This window comes from Thamnophis sirtalis, unplaced genomic scaffold (assembly GCF_051295495.1).
Source record: "Thamnophis sirtalis isolate CommonGarterSnake01/CBP01778 unplaced genomic scaffold, rThaSir2_p1.2 scaffold_10, whole genome shotgun sequence".
Lineage (NCBI taxonomy): Eukaryota > Metazoa > Chordata > Lepidosauria > Squamata > Natricidae > Thamnophis > Thamnophis sirtalis.
This window is the reverse complement of record NW_028261390.1, coordinates 28,825,916-28,844,948: the sequence shown is the minus strand read 5'-3', so window position 1 is coordinate 28,844,948 and position 19,033 is coordinate 28,825,916.

The window sequence follows — 19,033 nt, the reverse complement described above, 5'->3', positions numbered from 1 at the left end:
TAAATCATTGCTAGTGTATCATAGACAGTATGATTGAAATAACAGTCTTTTCATACCATTCCAAAATTAATTCCATATTGTGACCAATTTTAATTTTGAGTAGCCATAGGCTATTGCATGTAGTGTTATCACGGGCAAGATACACAAATACAAAGCGTGAAGGACTTGCCTATGACTAAATAATGTATAAGCCATCTTCTATCTAGAGTAATGGTTGTATGATTGAGTTTATCCAATAAAGGTTCAAGGTAGAATATAGGGTGTTGTATTTGTTTTCTGCTGGTCCCAGGCCCAATCTGAGCTGAATTACAACAGCTCATCCTTCTTACTTCCTCCAAACTACTAAAGCTGAGGGGACTGGAATTTTATTTCAGTCCTAGCATGTGATGTCATCCTTAATCATACCTTAATGAAAGAGTGCCAGCAAGTATTATGAGAGCAGAACAATGCATGTGCTAACCGCCAAATCTAACCTTAGAATAAACGTATTGTCTCTTTGAATGAACATTAATCGGCATACATTAAAATGAAATTTTGTTGCATACAGCTCTTTTGTTGCATACAGGTATCCATCTCTAATATACACTACATAAACATGACTAAATAAATAAATAAATAAATACAAAATTATGCATATAGCTACATATATTATATGACACCATGAAATCAGAGTCTAGTTCGGATGTATACATGTACATGGCGAGATAAATGAATCTTGAGATTTTCTCTCACCAATAGCTCACCTGCTAGAAAGGTGGCTCAAGATGCCTGTTGCATTTGTCTTGATCAGGAATATTTACTAGCAGTGTGTTCTATGAAGTATTACAGAAGGCAGCTATGTGTAACAATGCAGCAGTAAGAAACATTGCTACCACAAGGCATTGCCTCCAGATGATGGAACATCTGGGTTCAAAAGCAATGGATATAAATAACACTTAACAAATACCTGAGACAGATGTCTAATTTTAACTACCACAGTCTTTTCCCAGCTTCCTAGTCACCTAACATGCTGACTTGGGGAATTGTAATCATGTCACATCTGGAAAGCAACAAAATGAGAAAAAGTGATGTAATAATAGTAATAATTCTGAAGTAATAAAATTGAATTAATCAGTTTTTCTTGATTCATTTTCAGTTTGAATATAGATCAATGACTAATTTAAATCATTTGTTTATCTTTATTTACAGCTAGCAATACTTTTTTGATAATTGTGGTGTAATGGTAAGATATTGAACAAGGACTAAAACTGGGGACTCGCTGCGTGATTCTTAGCTGTTGGTATGTCTCAGTTTGCTCTCATTGTAAGGATTGTTATTGTGAAGTACAGGTGGGAGATATCTCAACATTCAAACTGAGTTATGTTGCTATTAGCATGCGTTTTTATCAATGTGGATCAAAGAAGTTATTAACTAAATTCATAAAATAAGCGAAATGGATATTTGGCCAATAAGATACTTAAGGCATGGTTGGATTTGATTTTTGTGTGTGTTTGCTTTGCCTTCAAATCAATTTATAACTCCTGACGATTGTATGGACAAGTAGTTGACGTTTTTTTGGCCATAGCTTGCTTCCCAGGGCTGATAGAGAGAGATTGACCCAAAGTCACTCAGCTGATTTCTTGCCTAAGGCAGGAGTAGAACTTCCTGGTTTGTCACCTAATGCCTTAACTACTACACCAAATTGGCTCTTATAAGACCTGGTTTCTCTTTATGCATATACACCTTTGATTTTAAAATATTACCTAAACAGATTTTGGACCATGTGTCTGGTGTGAGTCGCTTAGAGAAAGTCTGGTTTTGAAGAAAGAGAGACAAATGTTAAAAATAAATGATTAAAAAGTTTTAACAAATACTTTCTTCTAAAAAGAAACATTGTCTTTTAATAGTAGGAGTAATAAGCCTGGAAAATTTCCTATAGACTATGACCGGCTGCGATTAATAGCCCCCAAGGGGGGCCTGACTCATCAATTCCTCTTAAACAACCATTGATCTCAAGGAAATACTTATCCATTTCAATTGTTATTGCAGATCACCATAGGGAAAGTAAAGTTTTTGACAATCAAAATTAAATACCATTGTGAATTTCTCTATTCTATTAGCTTCTATTAGGAGAAATGTATCTGTCACAATATGTTAAATAGTTGACAAAATCATTTGCTTCAATCTTTTTATAATAATTTGTACAAATCTATGGGGATGGTATTTGAATTTTATTCCATTAGTTCTGCCCTTATTTTGCTTCAGTCTGAAGAATGGGCAAATAATTATTCTCTAGTCCAGTGATGGCAAACCTTTTTTGGCTTGTGTGCCAAAAGCGGGGGGAAGCACAGGGGGGTCGTGCACGAGCATGTGGCACCCATAATGCTATGCGCATGACCCCAGTGCTCCCCCCATTTTTAGTGTGGTTTTTTTCGCCATCCCCAGACTCCAGAGGCTTTATAGGAGCCTAGGGAGATCGAAAACAACCTCCCCCCCCCCCCGAGGCCCTTTCCTGAAGCCTCCAGAGCACGAAAAACTGGCCCTACAGGCAAACCAGAAGTAGAGCCGTTATTCGTCCTCCGGAGCCTTTAGGGGTCTGCAGGATGCTTCCCTGAAGGCTCTGGAGGACGAAAAACAGTTCTACGGACAAATCGGAAGTCACTTCCGGTTTGCTTGTAGGATCGTTTTTTGCCCTCTGGGGCCTTCAGGGAAGCCTCCTGGAGACCCCTGAAGGCTCTGGAGGATGAAAAATGGCCCTACGGACAAACTGGAAGTCCGGTTTGCTTGTAGGGTCGGTTTTTTGCCCTCCGGAGCCTGTATGCTCCAGAGGGCTAAAACTGGCCTTAAAAAGAAGGCCAAAGTCAGCTGGCCAGCGCGCGCATGCCCTGACAAATGGCTCCGCATGTCACCTATGGCACACGTGCCATAGGTTCGCCATCATGGCTCTAGTCTATAACATTCCATCTTATCTATTTTATATCCTGTTTTCTCTGTCATTTTCTATGGGATTATTTGATTTTATAACTGTCAAAGCGGAGATTTACAAGCTTAATATATTCTCGGAAGAACTTTCATTTAAGAAAGACTTTGATATACATACAGAAGATAAGGAGACAGTCCTTTATTTATCTTCAATCTAAGTCATAAAAGTCATTGTAAATGAGCCATGGAAATTAAGTGTAAGACATCAGTTCATGATAAATGAACAGATTCAGCCTCAAAGCTATATTTTAGAGGAAACTGCAATTTTTCAACTATCTTTAAAGACTTTCCAAATATAATATATAACTTTTTAAGTTGTTTGATAATTGAGGGAAGGAGCATGTATAAAACTTAACAAAGGCAACTTTGGAGCTGTGGTGGTGAAGTGGTTAGAAGGCAGTATTGCAGGTCAATTCTGCTCATTGCTAGGAGTTTGATACTGACTGGCTCAAGGTTGATTCAGCCTTCCATCCTTACGAGGTTGGTAAAATGACTGTAAATCACTTAGAAAGTGCTGTAAAGCACTATGAAATGGTATATAAGTCTAAGTGTTATTGCTATTGCTATTGTCTCTTTCAATTAAACATTTTCTGAATCCCAAGATTTAAGAAATTACAAACCAGTGTAAGAATTTTTGCCATTGTTACAAATGTAAAATGATTTTAGCTGGTTTTAACATTTACTAATTTTTGCTATTCCCGAATAAGAAATTAAATATTTACAGCAGTAGTTCAAAATCTGAAATTTGTCAATAGAATCTGGCTTTGATTTTATCAAACACATAACTATGTAAGGTAGAATTAAACAAAATGCTTTTAAAAATCCTTCCTCTAGTCTAAAGTTCTCCAGATATTCGGTTTCCACTTCTAATTATGGAGGTCCAAAAGATCCAAAGTAATTCAGTATATGTTACAATAGTAAGAAATTTGTTAATGTATATACAAATTAATGTGTTGCAGATTCTTTTAAAGCTATACTATCCATAGACTTGCCTCGATATTTAATGATAATGCAGTTTAGGAATAACCAATTGGAACATTTTAAAAAAAAATATAGAGAATGACATATTCAAAGGATCTTCTATGTCAAGAACTTCCTACATTTGCCCAGCTATATCTAGAGAAAGGACTCCAGGCTTCTAACATTCTTCATATCAAGTTAGGATTCTACAAGCAGAAGGCTATCTGTTATCCTTAAGGATTTTTTTGGTTTAAGTGTATCCACCCATCTCATATTACTGAGATAAATGTTAACCACATAATAAACCTGCTTAGAATAGGCATACATATTTTCAACTACTTCAGATTGTGTAGTAGGATGCTTAATATTATTTTTGTTCCATGAACCTTTCAAAGTTAATTGACCTAAACTAGATTTTCAAGATTAATGAACAAATTAAAACAAAGCTACTCTAGTTTTTTATTTAAAAAAATAACCAAAATGCACCTAAACATGCGTTCTTGAGGTTAAGACATGTACGGATATGCTGGTTTGAGGAGAAAATGCATTCAGGTATATTATTTATGAAGAAATCAAAATAGGGGTTTTTTTTGTTTCTGAAATGCAGCTAAATATACTACTTGTGATTTCTAGTCAAGATGGCTCTGTTTTTATTACTCAAATAACTACTTAATTTATTTTATTGGAACCAGAAACAAGTGATTATCTTTTATTTTGTTATTGGAGGGGTTCTGGGTTATTTTAATTATTTTGATGGCTTCCAAGAAAGCTTGCCATTAACTACTAATCTACTACCCCCACCCCCCTTGGGTAATAATCATAAAAATTGAGAAAAGATTCCCACAAAAGTTGAGAAATGTTAGCAATCAGAGACATACAAAATATATTAGCAGTATACTACTCTGAAAATTGTAGATTGGAAGCGGCTAAGAAAAGTATATATCTTAACTGAAAGAAGGAAATGGTCACTCCAGTATTCTGCCAAAAAAGCCAAAAAATAGATAAACACAATCAGGAGTCTATCAACAAGATAGGCCTTTCATATTGCAAAAGAGTCAATGTGCTACTTGGAAAGACAAGAGTCAAGCACAAGTAGCACTGGTGTTTATGGTATCATGGATAGATCAAAGACAAAAGGATATCCAGCTGTTCCTGTACTCATAGACAAAATGTGCATTAATGGCAGAACATAAAGCAGAAATATGGTTCAAAGCTTGAAAAGGAATGGATCAAAGCTGTATCCTGGCAACTTGCTGATTAATCTGTATACAGAAAATATTATATGAAATGCAGGGACCAGAAGAAATAGAAATTGGAATTAAAATGTATGTAATACTAATGATATCATTAAAGGGACATGGTATTCAGTGGCTAAGATGCTGAGCTCGTCAATCAGAACGTTTGGCAGTTTGGCGGTTCGAATCCCTAGTGCCGTATAACTAAGTGAGCTCCCATTACTTGTCCCAGCTTCTGCCAACCTAGCAGTTAGAAAGCATGTAAAAATGCAAGCAGAAAAATAGGAACCACCTTTGGTGGGAAAGTAATAGCGTTCCGTGCACCTTCAGCGTTTAGTCATGCCGGCCACATGACCATGGAGATGTCTTCGGACAGCGCTAGCTCTTCGGCTTTGAAACGGAGATGAGCACTGCCCCCTAGAGTTGGGAATGACTAGCACATATGTGTGAGGAGGGACCTTTACATTTACCCTAATGAAATCATTGAGACATCTAGAAACAAGAAAAGCTTAAGAAACTTTTCTTGAAGTTGAAAGCCAGGAGTGCAAAAGCCAAGCTGTTGCTCAACTTTTAAATAAATTAAGACTATGTCAACAGACAATACTAACCAAATGCTTAAAGGCAGACAAACTGAAGTAGTTACAAGCATTATCTTCCTAGGCTCAACATTTGACATGTCTATAGCCATGAAATAGAGATGTCTGCCATGTGAGGAAAAGATTATGACAGAACTAGACAAAATATTTAAAGCACAGAAACATCTCAATGACAACAAAGGGATATATTATCAAGGTTGTGGTTTTCTGAATTACAAGATAAGGCTATGAAAGCTGGAGCATCAGAGTGACTAAATGAATAAAAATGGATGTGAGAGTCAAAATTGTAGAGAATAACTTGAACTACAAGGAAAACCAGTAATTCAATACTAGATGAAGTAAAATCAGACTATGTACTGAAACAATACTAATGACACTTTGTAAAGTGATATCCTTGAGTTCATAACGAATCAGAAGTCACTGAATGATTGAACAATAGCAACTACTTTTGTAATGCTGTATGAACTCTGCTGAAGAATAACAACTTTATATTGGGAAGACAAGTCATATTGCAGCCTCTTTTTTCAGACAGTTAATAAAGTCTTTTTAATGATGAACTTTTTCATCGATGAGAGAGTTGAAATCTTAAGGAACGACCACTGTGTTGGTATTATTCAACAGACAAAAATACATTTCATATTATAATCCCTCCAGATTATAAAGAGGACCAACAGTGCAGGAAGGCATTTTGTCTAGCAAGATCTATTGCTCATGATAGGAATTTTCATTTTTTAGTATATATTTAGCCTTTTTTTTTGCAGATAATTGGATAAAGATTGGTCTTTTGCAATTTTTCTGAAATGTCTTTAAAAGTCTAAAAGCTTTCTATGATTTAATGTCCCCTATTTTTAAATTCAGGCTGCTAAATTATTTATTTTTGGCTTGTATTTAGGTTTTCACTTTTATATTTTATCTTGGATGGAAACAATGTTATGATAAACCACAATCCTTTTTTGCTATAAAATGTCCCTATAGTTGTCTAATAGCACAAAAGTGAAAGTGGACATTCTTGTCTAGTTCCTCTAAATAAAGGGAAAGTAGCAGAAAAACCATAAATCTTCACTTTAGATGTAGACAACTCATATAATATCTTGATCTATTTTATGAATTTCAAAGGAAATCCCAACCTGGTTAATGCAACAGCAAACAATGTACTGTTTATATATATTTGCCTATGCATTTAGAATTTATTGGATTCTTTTACATCTATATAGAAAAGGGCTGTCTACAACAGCACTTTTGTTGAAGATATACTGGTAGTCCTTGACTTACGACTGCAAATTCTGTTGTTAAGTGAGACATTTGTTGTGTATTTTACCCAATTTTATGACCTTTCTTGCCCCAGTTGTTAAGTGAATCACTGCAATTATTAAGTTAGTCATACAATTGTTAGCTGAATCTGGTTTCCCCATTGACTTTGCTTATCAAAAAATTGCAAAAGGTGATCACATGACCCCAGGACACTGAAACGTCATAAATATAAACTAGTTTCCAAGTGTCTGAAATTTGATCACATGGCCTCAGGGATGCTACAATGGTCATACATGTTAAAAACAGTCATAAGCCACTGTTTTCAATGCTTTAAGTGGTCACTAAATGAACTGTTGTAAGTCAAGAACCACCTGTAGTTTTCCTTTTGCTAACTGGATCTATGTGATTAAGATGGAGTTTACTCCAAACTAGATTTATTTGAAGAGGTTTTCCTATTTTTGTTCCTCCACGCTATTTCCAGCAAATTTATAGGATATTAAATGATTTCTCTGGCAAGAACATGCTGGGAAGATTTCACTGTGCAAATTAAAATTACCCAAATTTGAATGACCTTCCAAGATGTTTTTCAACTTCCCAGTCTAGCCTTCAGACCTGGGATTCCCTGGTGGCCTAGTCTGCTTAGCTTTTTAAGATCAGCCAAGATTGACCACATTAGTTGGAACTCAACAGAAGCATTTTCCATTTTCATTTAATTAGCCTATGAATGATTAAATGAAGGTTTCTGTATGTTTTGGCTTATCTCATAGTTGAAGTTACTTCTGATATTTAACCTAACATACCCCACATTAAGATTATACTTTGAATTGTATTATTTGTCAACCAAAAAGAGCCATAGATCTCACAAGAAAGGAAATGAGAGCTTAAAATATCTGTGAATGTCTTGTGTAATAATGCATTACTTATCCATGACTAACTTCAGAGAAAGTGTTGCAGACTGTAATCCTCACTCTTAAGTGCACACCAAATGTCCAAATGTCTACCCACAAAATCTGTTTCTCCATTAATCCTGTAAAGCAATTCCACCATCCCTTAAGCAATTTTTATATGCAACCACATGCATTCAGGTTTGAGGAAAATTCTAGTCTCACAAAAATGTTGGTATTTGTCAAATATTTGTCTTGTTATTTCTCCTCTACCCCTCCTCTCATCATTTGTACTACAACCCAAATGTCTCAAGACTCAAGACTAGGAAAATCTATTTCACATGCTCCACATCAATTCCAAGCTTCGTCTGCAAGATACCTTACTGAATTGGGGAAAGGTCAATGCTGCATTCCTTTTTTAAATGGCTCAAAAAGGATGCCACACAGGAGAATGGGTGTAGCCAACATAAACCATTTTCTAAACACAGGGCATAATTATTTAATTATAATAAATTACACCAATAACTTTTCTTGCTAATGAACAAAATGCTTCCATAACCTCAAGAGAGACACATAAACTTCATATAAAGATTATTAGTCAAATAATTGTGTAATTTAGTAAAATTTATGTAATGTAAAGAGGGAAGTAATTTACACATTTATATGCATTTGTGGCATACTCCAGAGAAACTTAGGTGACTCAGTTCATCTTGGTTTTTTTTATTTTTAACCATGTTTTATACATGCCTATGTCAATATATACAGTAACTCTAGCTTTCTTTGATTTTGCTGGAGTGTCAATCTTGCTTCCCCACCCTTCTCTTTCCAACCTTTATTATGTTGTGTTTTGTATGTTTTTTGCCTGACAGTGAGAGCTTTTAGTGACACATGAAAGCATTTCTGGGACACCATTTGAAAAAAAGGCATGTAGTAAAAAGGCAATAAATAATATTTTTTAGCCAATTAACTACTAAAATAGTTTCTCAACTAAAGGTGAAACTAAGAAACACTAATTTCTAAGTGTATTTCTTGCATTACAGCTAATCTTCATATCAATATTCTGTATTGCATTTTGAAGGCCTTCAATTTGCATGTAGAAGAAAAAGTTTGAATAAGATACAAAACATCTGACTCCTAAATCATTAATAATAAAGAAAGAAGGTAATCATTATCATTGTACTATATTTTCAAGGTTGAAAGGTGTGAATTTTTCATTCTCTCAGTCCACCAAAGATAGCATGTCTTCTGGGTCCCAGGCTAACCAAATTCAGCACACCATAAACTTTAGCTGGTTCTCAACTTGGGCATTTTAATACGTTCATGGTTCCCACAGATGGAAAAGAATAGATGGAAATTAAGGCTAGGAAGATTTTCATGCAGTTTTAGCTGGTTCATTAGTCTGGAATAAAACACTGGTAAGAGTCACTCATAACTTTTCCATGTCTTGGTCACAGTACTCTTGATTTACATGGGCTGTCCTTGGACACTACCCAACCGGTACAGAATGCAGCCCACTTGTTAATGGAACATAGAAGGAGGAAGCTGTGTTGGATATGTTTGCTGCCTTGAGTTATTTGTATAAATAAAAGGTGGGATACAAATAAATAAATATAATGAGAACAATCAATATTGTCAAAGTACATTCCATCATGCTGATGGGAAAGAATAGCTTGCTAATTGGTTGCTGAGTGCAATTCAGCATGCCTTAGTATCTAAGAGACCATGTCAACTAGAGTTTGCCTGCTCAGAGCATCTTGACAGAGAAGGAATGTTGAATGTTGAAAATATATATATTAAAAAAAGAAAATTGCTATTCCCTGTGAAGCATGGTGTTCATTGTTTGTTGGAATAATTCACCCTGTGTAAATAATATCAGCACTCACAATTTAGATGATCAAGAATCTAGTTAGGATCTGGCTTTTCCAGACAGCATTTCAATTTGAGAAATGAATAGACAGTTGTATCTGGCAGCTGGCATTGTAATAGTGATGTTTATTTTTGCAAGCTTAGATTTAGGTGACTGAAATGGCATAGAAGCCACTGTAATAAATACATAAAATAAATTTCAGTTGCAAACAGTCCCGCGTGTGTTACCTAATGCTGTGAATTCAGGAATGGTACATATCTCAATCAGGATGTGCACAAATCAATTCCATCTAAAGTTTTGTGTTATAAAGAAACTTTTATCTGTCACCTTTTTATACAGCTTTCCTCTTTTGTCTCCTGACTTAGTCTCTTTCTAGGAACAAAGCATATCACTACTGTATTTTCTGTTCCAGGAAACTTACCATATTTGAACTTCAACACCCATTTGACCATTGCCTCCTTTCCCATATTAGGGGGGATCTGATGCAGCTATGTTTCTCTGGAAATTTTCTCCACTCCACTTTCAATATCCTTCTCTCCTTTCATTTTTCTGCAGAGCAATTCTTTAGCAGGCATGTACACACTTTCTTACACCTGCTATAAAGCTACAGACTTTTTTGGCTTTCTTTCTTCCTTTCCTAGTATTTAGTTTAACTGGGTCATTCCACACTGCTTGTTTCTGTTCTGCTGGGTTATGTTTCTTAAGCCAGGTTCAGAAATACCAGTTCAGATTGCAATGGGATAGTAATGGAACTGGGCTGGGGCTTACTCTGGACTATGGCCACTGTAAGATCAGACTAATCATTCCCCCCCCCCCCAGGGGTGGGTTCCTCCCGGTTTGCCCCGGTTTGCACGAACCGGATCATCGGTGAACTCGGAAGTAATTAACTTCCTGGAACGCTGGTACCAGTTCTGGCCCCTGTCGCTGCAAAGCGCCCTTTTGCCGGCATGTCGCAGCTCGCTTGCTTGCTCGCTCCCCCACCCGTCTGCACTAAGCCCAGCCTGCCACTCACTGATTGGCTGTAGTCCAGCCAATCATTGAGCAGGCTGGCCTCATTTAAAAGTGTGGTGCCAACGGCTAACATTCCTCTTTTGAAAAGAATCTTTCTCTCAAAGAGTCTTTTCAAAAAGATTTGTTGCCGAGATGCCTCATTTGGTGCTTCACCTCGTTCAGTTCACCTTCCCTTCGCCTTCCCCACAGGTAAGCAACCAAGCCCCGGCGGCGGGACTCGGGACGCTAGCGGCGGGACTTCGGGTGGGCAGCAGCGACGGTAGCGGCGGTAGGAAGCCTGGTGGGGGCCGGTAGCGGCAGTAGCGGTGGTAGGAAGCCAGGGGTGGTAGCAGTGGTAGGAAGCCGGGTGGAGGGGCGGTAGCAGTGGAAGTGGTGGTAATGGCAGTAGGAAGCTGGGGGGGGCAGTAGCGGTGGTAGCGGTGGTAGCGGCGGTAGCGGCGGTAGCGGCCCAGCTTTCACGAGGGAAGGCCTGGAGGCCTTCCCTTGCGAAAGCCACGGCCTGACATACGACACGCAGTCGCCTTCGGGTGGGGGGGCAGCAGCGGCATAGCTTTCGCAAGGGAAGGCCTCCAGGCCTTCCCTTGTGAAAGCCGCGGCCTCGCATACGATACACGGCCACCTTTGGGTGGGGGGGGCGGCAGCGGCCTAGCTTTCGCAAGGGAAGCCCCCCTCTCTAGCCTCACCTGGCTGGCTAAGCCTGCCAGGCAACCTAAGTGACCTTAGCCTTGTCCCTCCAGTCCAGTGTCTTACCTGTTCCTGCTGCCTGCCATCGCAATGAGGATCCATCCATCGCATCGGAGTGCTGCTGATTCTGCCTGCTGCTGGTAAGTGACCCGGGTTTTTTTATTATTATTTTAATGTATTTTAAAATAATATTTTATTTAATGCATAGAATTTTTTAAAATAGTTTTACATAAAAGTATTGAGTGTAGAATATTTTAAAATGGTTTACTTTAATTTATTTTGGATAGAATCTTTTTTAAAATTGTCTTAGACTGTTTAAAAAAAGATTCTATCCAAAATAAATTAAAATAAACCATTTTAAAATATTCTGTAATAAATACTTTGAAATGTATTGTGCATAGAATTTTTTATAATAGTTTTATTGTAATTTATTTTGTATGGAATATTATTAATGGTTTCATTTTAAGTTATTGTGTGTGGAATAGTTTGAAATGGTTGCAGTATAAATTATTGCTTGTGCATTGGAATAATGGTTACAGTATACTATGTCTGGGTACTATACCTTAAAATAGTTACAGTATAAATTATTGTTTGTGCTTTGAAATAATGGTTACATAGGGTGGCCAGAGTTTCAGATTGGTAAAGAGGGACACCATTGACCGGGAAGGTGGGGGGGGCTTGATTAAAAAAATTATATTTTGTCAAAAGGTCACAAAAGGTGATTACATGACCCCAGGACACTGAAACCATCATAAATACGAATCTGTTGCCAAACATCAAAATTTTGATCACGTGACCATAAGTTGCTGCAACGGTTGCTAAGTGTGAAAAATGGTCGCTAAGTGTGAAAAATGGTCATCAGTCACTTTTTTCAATGCCATTGTAACTCACCCTCGTTGTTTAGGTAATTCTGAGGTGGTTGATGGTTCTGTGAGCCCCTGTCCTTTAAAATTGCACACAATGCCTTGATGGTTTTTATTCCAGTGTCTTTGTCTTTGTCTCCTGTCCTTAGGCTTAGGAAAAAAAACTGGTTTCATTTGCAGTCTTTTTTGGGGGGGATTCTTATTTTTTGGTGTTTTCCATCATAGTTTGTGTGTGTGTGTGTGTGTGTGTGTGTGTGTGTGTGTAATGTCCCACAGTTATCTACGCATTAATAATGATCTAGTAGTATTTCCTTATACATTTTAGGGACCTTTCCTTACATAATTGGTGTTTTCTTTCATACTTTTGGCTTTCTAATTCCTGTTTCCATTATTTGGCAATAGCTAAAACCAATCCCACGTGAAAAAGTATTCGAAGCCTTCTTGATTTTAATTGTCAATTTATTTATTCCTGCACATTGTAATATTTACTCATTTACATATCTCTGTTTTTCCACTGTTGTGCAAACACAATTCCAGCAGCTGCTAACATGTGTAAAATTAAATATATATATTATACTCCCTTTCAAATAGCCAACAAAATATTTGTGGATTTAATTCCATATCTTCCTTTACATTGCTTCTAACCACTAACTTCTGAATAGCTTCTTGGATCAACCTAAGTACTAATTCATAATTTCATATGAATTCATATATTCCTGTCGTTTGGAATTGAGAACTAAATTTCAGAAAAAGGAAATCTGTATTGCTCTGGGAATATGACATTCATTCTTGAACTATCTTCTTGGATGAAAGACTATATCTTTCCTGTTTGTTTATATCTTTCCTGTTTCTCATCCTTCCTGAAAAGACTGTACATTGTTGGTTGAAAGCAGAGGTCCCTTCTTGTTACCTACAGAGTCCTCAGCTTACAACCACAATTGAGTCCAATATTGTTTTATTTCTTTGGCAGCAGTTAGATCTAAATAGCACAATGAAGAAGAGGCAACAGAGTATGACCGCTTTCTTCTCCAAAAAACCAAGAGTTGAGGAATCAGCTGATCCAAAGCAGTCACCAGCCGCACCAGCACCGCCAGCTGCACCAGCCGCACCAGCACCGCCAGCCGCACCAGCACCACCAGCTGCACCAGACGCACCAGCACCGCCAGCCGCACCAGCACCACCAGCTGCACCAGCACCGCCAGCCGCACCAGCACCACCAGATGCACCAGCACCACCAGACGCACCAGCACCACCAGCTGCACCAGCACACCAGCTGCACCAGCACTGCCAGCACCTCCAGCACGACCACTTCCACCAGTTGAGGTCAGAGAAAGCAGCAAGTCCATCGATTCCACTGCAGTTCCACAACTTCCTGACTGCTGGAATTTGCAGCAATACAAACACTTCAAGGACAAGTTTGATGGACTGGAAGTATCCAACAAGAAGGTGGGTTGTGCGTACTGTGCAAAGCCCATGTTCGCGTTGGAGAATGGTATTCATGTTTCCAAAGAGTGGAAACATTTCCAGGTGTCACCAGCAGGGAAAAGCAAGGATGTACAACAAGCATTGCAGAGAAAAAAATTAAGGGAACATTTTCAGTCAAAGGCACACCTTATTTGCATGGAGACCAGTAAGCAACAGGAGCAGGAAGCTTTCACCAAATCCCTGGATAAGTCAACTGAGAAACATTTATCCAGTACTTGCACAATATTTTCCACCATTTACGATCTGGCGCAGAGATGTAATCCATTCTCAGACATCGAAGCACAAGAAAATTTGCTGAATATGCTTGGAGTGGATGTAGGAGTTGGCTTGCATTCACGAAGATCTGCAGTGAAAATTGTTGACTTCATTGCAAAACAGATCAAGACCACCGTGTTTTCAATGATTATTGCAAATAATCGAAAGGTGTGCCTAATAATTGATGAAGCCTCAACACTTTCAACGAGAGCAGTACTGATAGTTTTTGTTAGAGTTGAGGATCCAGAATGCCCAGCAACCATCTTCATTGAGTTTCTGGAATTACAGAGACAAGATGCGGAGACCATATATTCCGCAGGAATGGAAAGCTTGCACAAAGTTGGATTCACCACCGAATATCTACGGAATAGCTTAATCGCTTTCTGCTCCAATGGCGCCAACGTTATGCTTGGAAGAAAATCTGGAGTCAGCGCCAGAATAACTCAAGAATTCCCAAACATCATCATCTGACACTGCTTGAACCACCGCCTGCAACTTGTGCAGGATGATGCAATAAGAGAAGTGAAGCAGATCAATCACTTCAAGATCTTCCTGGATAAAGTGCACACCACCTTCCACAAATCCTGCAAGAGCCAGAATGACTTCTTCCAAATCTCTGAGCAATTGGGCATCGAAATAGTGAAGATTTGCAGAGTTTTGGGACCAAGATGAGCTGCCTGTAGTTTAAGGGCAACCATGGCTGTGTGGCGTGCTTATCCAGCGCTACATCAGTTTTTTCAAGGCAACGAAAGGTTCCCAGGCATGGCTTCCCGTTTTCAAATTTTAATTTTTTGGCAGGATTTGGCCCTGATGATCGACATCCTAAGTGAGATTTCTGTCCTGTCAGATGCCCTACAGGGGAGAGCGACAAATATCATTGTGGCCGAAAAGTTAGTGTTGTGAACAATCGGTGCTGTTGAAGTGCTACTACAGAAAAAGGGCAAATATGAGAGAGAACTTGAGGAATTGCTAAAACACAAGCCTTCCAAAATATGAATTTATCTCCAAATCAACCGTTTGTTGCCCTTCCCCGTGAAAAACTGTTGCAAAGCATCATTACCAATTTAAAGAAAAGGCTGATGGATTGCGACCATCTAAGAACAGGTAGCCTATTGCCAGCAGCACAAAAGTTACACTTTATCACCTATTTGGAGCCAGGTTGCTGGAACATGAAAGATGTAGTCATTCCATGGGGTGACACAGAGGAAGAATTGGTTGAATTTGGCCATGTTTTTAATTATGAAATTGATTTGAACGACTACAGGGATATTTTGGAAAAAGTGCTGAAAAATCCAGAGAACTACAAAATTCCTGACAGTGTCAGAAAAGCTAGAGACATTGTCAGGACAATTGCTGTTAGTTCAGCAGAGGTGGAAAGGGGGTCCTCAAAAATGAACCTCATATGTTCAGAGCAAAGAACACGCCTAATTATTCCAAACATCAGTAACCTGATGGTGATAAGTGTTGTTGGCATACCTGTTGAGACATGGAACCCAATTCCTACAGTGAAAGTTTGGCTCTCCTTTGTGCAGGTTTTTGGAGCAAGATGCTGAGGCGGTGGTGCAGAAGACGCAAAAAAGGAGAGTAATTTTCCATTTCTATTATTTTGTGTGCTGGTTTCATCCCAATGCAGTGCACGCAGTTAAAGTCTTGCTTTCTGTGTCTCTTCTTTGTGCAGCCCATTCACTGGAGTCCGTGATACTGAAGACTGGCAAGAACAGTCATCTTCCTTCTGTAAGTAGCTCTTTTATTGTTTTTGTACTTATTTTAATCTTATTGTAGTTCATCCATTGGGGCAAAGAATTCAGTGACATCGTCTTGGCCACTCCCATCCGGTCACATGGGTGGCAAGCCACTCTCATCCGGTCACATGGGCGGCAAGCCACTCCCATCCGGTCACATGGGTGGCAAGCCATTCCCATCCGGTCACATGGGCGGCAAGCCATTCCCATACGGTCACATGGGCAGCAAGCCACTCCCACAAAGGAGGCCACACCCACAGAGTAGGTTTGAACAATTTTTGAAACCCCCCGCCCCCCCCCCTTACTATCCATCCTGGGAAGGCAAGCTTACTGCCCACAGTAGGTACTGTGAGGATCACTCTACTTTTGTTTTGGGAATTCTTCCATTATCACCTGTTCTTGTGATTTTCCTTTGCTTTCCTAGATGTTTGTACATATGATCTATAGCAGTGACGGCTAACCTTTTTTGGCTCCCGTGCCAAAAGCAGAGGGAGCGCAGGGGGGATGTGCGTGGGCATGCCACACCCATAATGCTATGTGTGCTACCAGCCCCCCCCCCCTTTTGGCATGGTTTTTTCACTCTCCCCAGGCTCCAGAGGCTTTCTAGGAGCCTGGGGAGGGTGAAAACAGCCTCCCCCCACTCCCCCCAGAGGCTCTCCAGGGACTTCAGGAGCTTCCCTGAAGCCTCCAGAGGGCGAAAAACAGCCCTACGGGGAACCTGGAAGTTCAGGAATGGTGACTTCCGGTTTGTCGGTAGGGCCGATTTTCAACCTCCAGAGCCTTCAGGAGGCTTCCCTGAAGGCTCCAGAGGGCGAAAAACAATCCTATGACAAACTGGAAGTCCACTCCCGAACTTCCAGTATGACTGTAGGGCTGATTTTTTGTGCTCTGGAGGCTTCAAGAAAGCCTCCAGAGGGCGAAAAACGACCTCAAAAGAAGGCCAAAGTCAGCTGGTCAGCGCGCGCATGCGTGCTGGAGCTGACATGGCAATGCCTCGTGTGCCCTAACAAATGGCTCCGTGTGCCACCTGTGGCACACATGCCATAGGTTCACCATCACGGGTCTATAGGGTTATGGAAACATTGTAGCAGGGAAGAACTTATGCTTCAGCTCTATAAAAACAAAGTACCCATGATTTACCTTGCGACTTAAAATATATTAAAACCACATAGGGAAAGGAAGGGAATGGGAGAGAAGCAAAGCAAGTTAGACTTATATACCGCTTCATAGGGCTTTCAGCCCTCTCTAAGCGGTTTACAAAGTCAGCATATTGCCCCCAACAACAATCCGGGTCCTCATTTTACCCACCTTGGAAGGATGGAAGGCTGAGTCAACCTTGAGCCTGATGAGATTTGAACAGCCGAACTGGTGAACTGCAGTCAGCTGAAGTAGCCTGCAGTGCTGCATTTAACCACTGCGCCACCTCGGCTCTTAGAAGGGAAGGGAATATATCTATGGCAGAGAAGGAAAAAGAAATTTCATGTTGCATTTCAAGTCAGATGAGTTTAACTTTATTCAAATTCAGATGTCCTCTTTCTGCAATTCTTTGGGAATCTGATGCATGTTAATTAGCCTTTATGTTTTCACTATGATTTTCTGGATATTTGTAAATAAATATTTTAAAATAAGTATTTAAATATAAATATTTGTACATAAAACAATTGTCAAGTAAAATTCCCCTGTAAAACTGCCCCTGTTACAGTGTTCTCCACATTCAAGGAAGCAGAAATGCTTAAATTTCCCCCCATTTATTTTTAAAGGTGAAGCTTCCTGTGAATCAAATTACTTTCTGTGAACAGAAGCAGTAAATGGAAAATGGAATAGTGTTTACAATTAAGACTGTACCGAATATCTTTTTGCCAATATTCCTACTAAAAGTAATATGTGAGAAGTGATGAGTATACACTATATTGTGTGAGTTAAACAAACACAATATATTAGCAATATTTTATCATTTATTTAAAATATTGATCTGCTGCCCAGTGGCATCACCAATAACAACATCAATACCATTATGCTTTAAAAAATATTGACCTCATTTTGTTCCACTAGGCTGCTACTGCTTTTTCCCCTTGTTTTTAGCCCTCTAATTTATGGACCATATTTATTTAATGCCTTGTTATTTAATCTGTCTGTGCCAACTCATAAATATTTTGTTTTCATGTGCCTTTGATGTTACCATATGAAACTGGATGGCTAATCTTTCAATGCTTTGAGACATATTTGTATTATTGGTGGTGGTGGGGGACCAGCCAACAGCTGCAATAAGCGGAGTAAACCACTTAGGGAAGTGACCATATATGTTTTGGGAGAATTCAGTTTTCCATGTGAGTATGTGTCAGTGTGTGCATATATGCATACATAGTTGGTTTTCTGTCTCTTTGATGTGAAGCCTAAAAGAAGACTTATTTTTCTTTCTGCCATAAAATGGCAAGAAATCATGTTAGTCTTTCTTGGTATTTGGCCATTTAATTTTTACTGTGCAAAGACTTTTGCACCTGGAAAAAACCAACATATGTATTGCTCATACCAAATGTAATGCATTACAGTGTATTGTCATCTATGAAATAATGACTGGAAACTGAATAATCAGTGAAGGAAGAAGAGGTATCATAAATGGGAAACTCTCATGATCTAAATTGTCTTTTACTCTCCAGTGGGAACTGGAGTGGGAACACCACAGTGGTGGGATTCAAAAGATTTTTACTACCAGTTCTGTGGGCGTTGCTTTGTGAGCGTAGCAGGAGAAGGATACTGCAAAATCCCCATTCCCTCCCCATTCTCAAAATTTCAGCTACCGGTTCTCCAGAACCTGTCAGAACTGGCTGAATACCATCTCTGGAACACCACTTAGGAAAAACAAGTCCAAATTAACTCAAAGCTTGTTACTTTTTCAAAAATGGAATAGTATGCTGAGGGATATGTGAAAAATAACAATTCCAATTATTACTAGTATTGTAGCCTTGTGTAGAAAACAAGGACTGTATTTTTTATCCTCACATATTAGACTACTACTGTACAGACACAGTGGTTCCAGTTCATCACCATTTAAATTTTTAGATGTCTAAAACTCAATATATGAGCCAATAAAATATGACATATATATTAAACTTTATATTCAATAATTTGGAAAAAGTTCTTTTATGGATCTGTCATGATATAAATTGTATATTTTGAATTCAAAGACAAGGTATAAAAAATCTTGAGGATGATTACGTTGACTATTAAAAAGGAACTAA